Below are 8995 nucleotides of genomic sequence, written 5' to 3'. Positions count from 1 at the left end.
CACCTCTATCCCTATTTTCAAGGAAGTCAGTTTAACACAGAGATTATCATCATGGGCTGGCCTATTGCACTGGCAGAACATGTTGCTACAGAGACTGACTCTGGTGAAAAATCTTACTACCACCACCCTGCTAAACTGGTGTTCAATATTGCCATCGTCAAACTGCTTCTTTGATTTAGTCCTGAAAGCACATGATATGTGGAAAAGTTTACACTGTTAATTAATATATGAGTTTCCTAGCAGAAAACAAGACCCCAAGAAGAAGACAGTCTACTGCAGAGGTAAGATTGGATGAGCTATGGGAAAGGGAGAGGGGAGAAAAGATGTTATGCAGCCTGTGCGGGAAGAGAAGTTCATAGCGGGGTTCCCTGAGCCAGCTGGTGTTGTATGTGTGTGGCGGACGGAGGAATAGGGAAGGCCACAGGAGGACAGTGAGTAACCCGGAGTCAGGGATGCTGAAAGGAAGGCTGTGGAAGGGTGCTACTTGACAATTTTTGTTTTAAGATGACTGTAAAATGAAGCTGTTCTAGACCACTACTGCCCACACATATAGTTTTCTCTTTTGAACTCCTTTTCCCACTCACTTTGGTGCTGTCTTATTTTGTCTTATGTCATTTAAATATTTAGTAGAAGTATGCCTTTTCTCATACTCTTTTGGACGCCTTATAGGACTAACTTGGAACTATACACACAATAGGGGTTCAATAAGTACCTGGTGAGTGAATGAATGACTAGATAAATGTAAGATGAAAAGATTGAGTTACAAAAGAAAAAAACGTTAGTGGTCTGAAAGTCCTAGATCTATGGTTTCAGGAATCTTTAAGATGTAGGATTTAACGTGATGTTTTTTGATAGGAAGCAATGGATAGATATATTTTTATGTTGACTGAATCCAAAGGATATTTTTGAGATGGCAGTTTTAATCCAAAGTTGCTAATGATATAAACATCTTGTCATAAGAGATAACAGACTTCATGTAATTTTGGCAATTGTCACAGCTCCGTGAGAGCAGAGAGAGACCTGCTGGAAGGTTACTTGCATTATGTAAACTCTGAACCATAAATGACTTCTCTTTGTTCAGGGAGTTCCAGCCACCCCCTCCCCCCGTTGAACACAACGTTCTGCTTTATGACAGAGAACAAAGATGCGGACTGCAGAGCACTTCTGCGTCTAGAGGCCTAAATGGCTGTAAAATGACTCCATTTCCAGATGAAATGAGGAGGCTCCTATTTCTCTTGGACAAAGTCTTGATACATTCCTCTCTTCCCCTTAATCCCACTGACCAAAGTACTCAGGTAAAACATTTCTAGGAACAGTTTGAAATGGGGATAATAACCACTTCCTTTTACCACACTCCACTTTTCCAGGAAAGATAATTTCTTCTTAAATTGATGCTTATTAAGGAACACTCCACAGTTACTTCTTCCTCCAAATAAAATATCTAACTAAAAATATTAAAATCATTTTGCATGTATTCATAGAGTAACAATTGTGGGTTAAAACCTTTAGCATATGATTACTTCAAACAGATATAAATGTGAGTAAACGTAACAGTGAACCATGTAATGATCTCTTCCTAAAAGGTTAAAGCATTGATTTCCTAGCTTCTCCCTCTTGTTCTCACCACAACCCTTGAGTTGGTCTGCAGTGACATTATTCATTTGAAATGGGACAAGCTATTTTAAAAAGGCATATTTAAGTCACATTCAATAAATGAAGTCTATGTTGAAAATGTATTAATCATTTATAATAGTAAGAGCTTAATTGCCCAGAAACATCATTAACCTGAAATACATTAGTTACATTCTGTAGTTGGGAAAGATGGGCAAATTACAGAAAAAATTGGTGATGATAGTGACTTACTACTAAAAGCAAATTCCAGAGAAAAAGTTTTCTTCAATAAATGGTGTGCCCTCTTTTACCCATGAACAAATATATGGTTAAATTCCCAATGTTTTATCCTATTGAGCATGTCTGAAATAATTTTGGCCAATAAAAGTCTCAAAATGATCCAATGGAATTTTTTTTTTAAATGAAATAGCTTTCTCGTGAACTCACAATAAAATTCAAGTTACTAAATTGACTCGTGTTTTGTTTGGAATTAGGACATATGAGTTAATTACCTTTTGGAGGACATATTTTAAAGATAATTTTAGTTTCAAAGACGTATGTGAAGCCTTTTTTTCCTGAAGATAAGTAAGTAGTAGGGACATTCAAGTAAAATAAACAGGAAAACAAGTAGAATAAAACAAAACAAAATAAAAATATCATTAGCATTACTGGATTTTGTCACACTGTGTGGGGGCGAGGAGAGAGTGAAGGCCATGCATTCAAATAATTGAAATTCAAATATTAAAATGCAGGCTGTTTATGAGGATTAATAACTGGAATTGTGTTCATGTGGCATTATCCTTTACTAGTTCTTGTTTCTCAAACCAATGCAAAATAAAGTCAACAAAACGTTTACAGATTTATGTTGTTCTTATCGCTTCTCGGCCTTTTGGCTAAGATCAAGTGTAGATTTATGTTATTCTTGACAGATTTCTTCATGAGGTAAATATAACAATAATTAATAAATGTCTAATTGTACCTGAATCCTTGTGCTCCAAGAACAAGAATGAAATAATGAACTGGAAACCCAGATCTGCAGTTTGCGAAGGGAAGTTAGTCTAAGTTTTTGACAGAATGTCCAACAAACTGATAAATTTGAATTTTTGAGGTAATAGAGGATTTCCTTTTGAAGAATGGAGAGACCACATTTGCCTTCTTATACGTGAGATTGTACCCGTGAAGGTGATTGAGGTCAACAGGTAGGGATGTGCTATAGTCCATGAACCAGAGCAGGCTTTGAATGGCTCTGTGACAGAAGTTTTCAGCTATGCGTGTCATTTAATTTTAAAATTTTAATTAAGTGAGCAGTTAAAATGGCTCTATTCTAAAGTTGAACTCATAATTTGCCCCAAATTTTCAATTCTTGCCTATCGGATTGCTCAGAGTTTGTGTTATTTTAATGAAGTAAATGAAGTTACTTCCTTTCACTATGATGTATAAAATGCCTTCTACTACTTATTAGTCATTACCTGGGACTACTTTTCTTCCTGTGTGGCTCTCTATCTTTTCTGTGTTTAATCTAATTGTTCTGGCCAACTGCTGTGATCTGTTGGGTTGTGAAGATGGGTAGAATAATTTCTTAATTGGGGTCTGAACTGAAAACAGCTTTACCGTTAGGCAGAAACAAGGGTGCCACAGCAGCTTCTGGGTCAGATTGTTAAACACAGTTGTGGTTACCCAGGGACGTTTATGCTTAAACTGTTCCAGGGCCAATGTCACTCACAAGGTTAGTATGTTAAGAACCTTTCTTTTTGAAGCTATATCCCAGATAACAATATCTCCAAATCCATGTCATTAATTGTTTCTAATGGTCAGACCCAGGACCTCCCACACTGACTTATTACAGATCTTTGCAGATGATAATGAGATTTAAACTTTACTCATTTATTAATAAATGAATATTATGAGCACGGTCCACGTGCCGTATCCTGTATAAGAAGCTGAGAAGCCAAAGATGGAAAGACATGTCTTCAGTTGTGTTTTTCGGTTCCCATTTTGCATGCCACTTTTCTATCCTGTGTTCCCAATAGGCTTTATAAAATGAAGAAATAGGTCTGCAATCCTTGCGCTTGTGGATAAGGAGTGAAGCCTCTCTCTCAAGGTAAGCAAAAGGAAACTTCGAAACAAGTGCTACTGAACTTATAAACTTACAAATTACTGATGGTATTGGAGAGCTCTTCATTTCAAGATGACAATTGTATGGTATTCCAAGACAATCAATAAAGGATTCAGTTGTGTTTCCTGTACTCTGTTTACTCACACAGAAAATCACATACACAAAAAAATCCCAAGTTATCGTCTTCTCCCAAACCTGCTTTTTTCCCCATAATCCTAACTTAGATAATGACACCACTGTCATGTAGTACTCCAGTCGCTGCCTCCAGTGTTCATCCCCGAGTCATGCTGGGTCTACTACCCAAAGATATTTTGAATCTGTTTACTGCTTGCCACCCTAACTGCCATTGCAGAGATTCAGGTCTTCATCATCTCTGTCCTGAACTGCTGCACAGACTCAGGATTTCCTAATTGGCCCCATTTACCTCCAATGCCTTCCTCTTCAGTTCGTTCTCTGCACAGATTTGTCTTTTTAAAACACAAGTATGATCATGTCCCCTCCCTGTTGTAGAGCCTTCATTGGCTCCTCATTGATGATGTAGCCCTTCATTCTGTCTTCTGTCTTCATTTCCCACCTCTACTCCACACACCCAGGTCACATAATATGCTCTCTGTACTTCTCTGCCCTTCCATGTACAGTTCTATCTGCATGGAATGCCTTTCACCCCATTACCTTGTTTTGTTTTAAGATACTGTTCCGATATAACATCCTCTAATTTTTTTGCTGTTTTCTCAAGGCAGAGCAGGTTGCACTTTTCTCTGTGCTTTCAGGGTACTTTGTATGTATTTCCTTGTCTTTGCTGATGAAGATTAGCCCTGAGCTAACATGTGTCTCAATCTTCCTCCACTTTATATGTGGGTCACCTCCACAGCATGGCTGACAAGTGCTGTAGGTCGGTGCCCAGGATCCGAACCTAGGCTGCTGAAGTGGAGTGCACCTAACTCAACCACTACACCATGGGACCGGCCCCACTTTGTATGTATTTCTAATTTAACTAATCATTTTATCTTCTAATTATTTGATTACATTTATTTTTCCTCTTTTACATGCTAAGCTACTGGATCATGGAGGTTATCTTATTTATCATTATATCTCCAGGCTTAGCACATTGACTGATCCAGAGTTGCTTTTCAATAATGTTTGATGAATGAAGAAACCAGAGTTGATATGTTCCTGCAATTTATTTACTAGGTTTGTATGGGATATGGCACCATCAGCAATGTGCTGATTGTGTGTGATATTGATAGCAATAATATAATCAGAATTTTCTTACTATTTTGTACTCCACAGAGGAAAGCCATGGATATACATATAATTTACTTGAATTTTGGAGATGAAGTAGCATAATTCCCCGAAATACTGGATGAGAAAATTGTACATGGCTCGGGAGAACAATGTATTCTTTGACATTAACCATGAATGCTTTCAAAACAAAAATATAAATTCTCCTTGCTTCTGAGCTGTTTTCCCTGGTCTCTTTCCTATAAGAGATCACATTTTTCTTCCTGCACACATAATATTTTTAGAGCACTCTGCTGTCATGAAGCATTCTGAAACCCCTAGTTAACCTATTTAGATCTCAGTGTTCTTATCTGTATAATGAGGCAAATGGTACTAAGCTGTTCTCCCAGGGATGTTTGATTAAATACATTTCTTGACATTGCACAGACCCTGCATACGCCAGCAAGGATTTTCAAAATAAAATGTTCTATATGCACAGAAAATTGTTTCATTTGGCATTGTTTTAAAAGCAAGCACATTTCCAAGAGGAACGTTTGCACCATCAGCAAACGTTTCAAAACGCATCTAAGGTAGAAACTGTTATGACTGCAGTGAATGTTTTATTTGGGGTTGATAAGATAGGCAAGTATTTCAAAACATCTCCACCCATAATTTTTAATGGGAAAAGCAAGGCTTGGTGGAATGTGAGATAATTTTATCTTTGTTCAGTATACTGGCTGTTATAGGGAATTTTCTAATATTTTTTACTCCAAGACAGCACTATGTTGTGCTGTATCTTCTTACAGTGCCTTCTTTGCCACTTCAAGTAGGAAGAGAGCCCAGAATTCCTGATGTAATGCCCTGCCCTGGCAATTTTCCGCTATTTCATGTGGCAACAAGGGCTGCCTTGATCTTCCACATAGGCGGAGCTAGCCTGGCTTAGGTGGACAGGGTCTCTTTTTCCACAACTCTAACTTTTCTGTCCATCCGACCTCTCCACTTTTTGTGACAATCGCGTTTCTCTCCTAGTTATAGGTGGACCCAGCCAGGCAGAGAGGAGAAGCCAGTCAAAAAAGGGATAAATGAATGGAAACCAAGACAGAAATATAAACAAAACATATTCTGGCATGCTTCTGAGACGCTGAAAAGCAGTAGGATGAATTTAGATTTTCCAAAAAAATTGTAAGATTATACTACAGCTCACATTCTTTTATCTTCTATCCCAAACCTGTATTCAGTTGTTAACAGGTGAATAAATGAACAGTTCCTTCAGTAGAGTTGGTGTAAAAAACAATGGCTGTCTAGCCAGTAGAAATGGCATAGGCAAAGATTCTGACTCTAAGAACTGGACAGAGTCAAGTTCTGGTCAAGTCTCTTTCCTCTTCTCCATAGCTTGATGTGCAATCATCTGGAAACATTTGTTTAACGTAAAAAAAAAAACCCTTTTTATCGAGGCATAATACACATAAAGAAAAATGCATATAAGTCTAAATGATGAATTTTCACAGACTGAGCACACTCATTAACCAGCATCATTTGGAGAGTTTTTTGTTTTAAAGGCATAGCTTTCGGTACCCTTTTCCAGACCCACTAAATCAGAATCCCAAATCTTGAGGCCCAGGAGTCTGTATTTTAAATAAATTCCTCAGGAGATTCTTTTGTAGCCGGCTGGGCACTGGGTTGCATTTGTGAATTGCAGTCTGGATCCCAGGATGCTTGTATTGGGCAGAGAGAAAGACATTAAGGTGAGTCATGGAGCCCTGGAGGAAGGTAGAGTGAGGAATCCTGCTTTGGGAAGAGTTCTAAGAGTTGTTTGAGGAAGGAAGTATGGCAGAAAACTTCCATTTGCCTCCCAGTATTAATTTGCCTTTTATTGTATAGTAAAGAACCCTAGTTTTCAGTGAAGAACATAGTAAACTGGAACAAAGATTAAATCTTGGCCTCCTTTATTGCTAGATGTGGTCAAGTAACTAAATGTTAGCCAATGGGATACAAGTGGAAGTGTCATATGTGACTTCTGGAAATTTTTTAAACAGTTGAGGTGCACTCTTCCTGATGATTTCCTTCTCACTAGTGGCTGGGATATGGAAGTGTTGGCTGGAGATCAGGCAGCCATTTTGATCTAAGGGGGACAAAGGCCACACATTAGGGGTGATAGAGCAGAAAGCCAAAAGGAACTTAGATTCCTTAGAACTTTATGGATTTCACACCAAATCATAGTACCCATTCAGAACTTTTAATAGAAACAAATATTCTGTTTTGGTTACTATTAATAATATGGATTTTCTAATACTACAGCTGAACCTAATCCTGATACAGAGGGTTTTCCTGTTCTATATATGTATTTCTGAAGGATCCCCAACAAGAGGTGGTGATCTTTCAAGAACATGGTGTTCTATTACTTGCCAGGAAACGACTGAGAGCAAGTTTGGGTTTTGATAATCAACTCTTAAGATACACTTGCTTGATTGTACAGTAGGAGCTTGCTTTCTAGGAACTGTTTATGTGGTTGGTCTCTTTTCACGTGGACCAGGTCTTATTTGGTATTTGGAGCACATTACTGGGATTCTTCAGAGAGTGGCTTGTTCTCTGCAAGTGAGTGTTAGCCTTATCATATCATACTTTCAGGAGAATTCTATGGCTTAGGCAAGTTTCCAGCAGCAGCTAAGGGTACTGGGTCCAATTTCTAAAGAGATGAAGCTGGCACAGGCTAGGTATGTCTGCAGGTCTTAAGCCAAGATAAGCAGGAGTGGGCTGTCACTACAGCTCCAGTGTCAGTGGGAGATATGAGACATGAACCAGTTATGGGGATGGGGCTGAGGCAGAGGTAGGGAAGAACAGCAGGACTGAGGGCATCAGAATGCCCAGGACTAACTGACTCAGGTCTGCAGCAAGGCCAGCCCCAAGGCCGTACTAGCTAGTGTCTGGGGTTCTGAATGCATGTATACTCTCTACCTTGGTCAGAAACTGAACATAGCTGAGGCTACTGGTGAAAGATGGGCCTGCCTTAGGCTGAAATGGATAAGAGAATGGTCACTGTCTGACTTTTTGCAAGTTACTTAACTCTTCTTAGCTTTAGCTCCCTCATCTGTAAAACTGGGACTAATAATACCTAGATCATAGGTATTCCGTCATCGATTAAAAGCAAAAATTTTATTTGCAAGGAATTTGCAAATTGTGATGAGTTATACAAATGTAAATCATTACTGCTATCTGGGGAGAAGGATGGCAGCAATTTGTGCAGAGCAAATCACCATGGCATTTAAGAGCAGATGAGTATAATTCATTTGTTTAAAATGAAAGTGGGTAGATTTATAGAGTTGGGATATAATTACTAGATTTGTAATCTGGTCAGGAAACTTAAGTCAGAGAGGTACTGTATTCTTATTTGAGAAAAATACAAGGTTTTTAAAGAGATCATGTGACAGATTTGTTTCCCTTTTAATCGTTTCACGGACAATATGGTTTATCTTAGGGAAGCCACGATTCACAAAAATACAGTTTATAATCCACCAGAATCAAGAACGGCTACACTGAGAGTTTTGAATGGTGTGTGTTGTTCCAGACAACCATTAAGGACCAAATACAAGAGTCAAGAGCGCTTGCTTCCCGTCACAAAAGCTGCATTGGGGCATACGGGTTTACAATTGTATTTGTTGCAATAAACCACATTTTATAGGCAACAGGTGTAGCTGCCTTATATCCTAAATTGTGTGAGACTGTGCTGTCAGGCTGGCTCTAAATGGATTTGGAAAGATTTATGGGACTGAGTGACAGCCAAGGTGATTCTTGAAATTGACTTTTTAAGGTGTCATTTTGGGGAATGACAGGTTATAGTTACTAAAAAAAATACTCATAATAATATGGAGTTTGTCTTTAAATGGCAGGAGGACTGTTTAGTGAAAAAAAGCTCATTTTTTAACTAGAGATTGCTAAACTTTGGACATTCGATGAATCCAGTCGGCTCTGAGCATGTGGCCTGACTTCCTCAGCCATTGAGAACCCCTTCCTCTCCCAGCCAAAGGCCACGGGTTCCTTTAAACAGGA

The 8995-nt window shown here is 38.6% G+C and overlaps 1 pseudogene; it reads left to right on the top strand.

Annotated features, from left to right (window-relative positions):
• The first annotated feature begins 2484 nt into the window (after nucleotides 1–2484).
• LOC124241418 (uncharacterized) lies at nucleotides 2485–2600 on the top strand (annotated as a pseudogene).
• The last annotated feature ends 6395 nt before the right edge of the window (nucleotides 2601–8995 follow it).

Source organism: Equus quagga, chromosome 6 (genome assembly GCF_021613505.1).
Source record: "Equus quagga isolate Etosha38 chromosome 6, UCLA_HA_Equagga_1.0, whole genome shotgun sequence".
NCBI classification, from domain to species: Eukaryota; Metazoa; Chordata; class Mammalia; order Perissodactyla; family Equidae; genus Equus; species Equus quagga.
The sequence above is the reverse complement of the archived record's forward strand: the minus strand, read 5'-3'. Positions and strand labels throughout refer to the sequence as shown.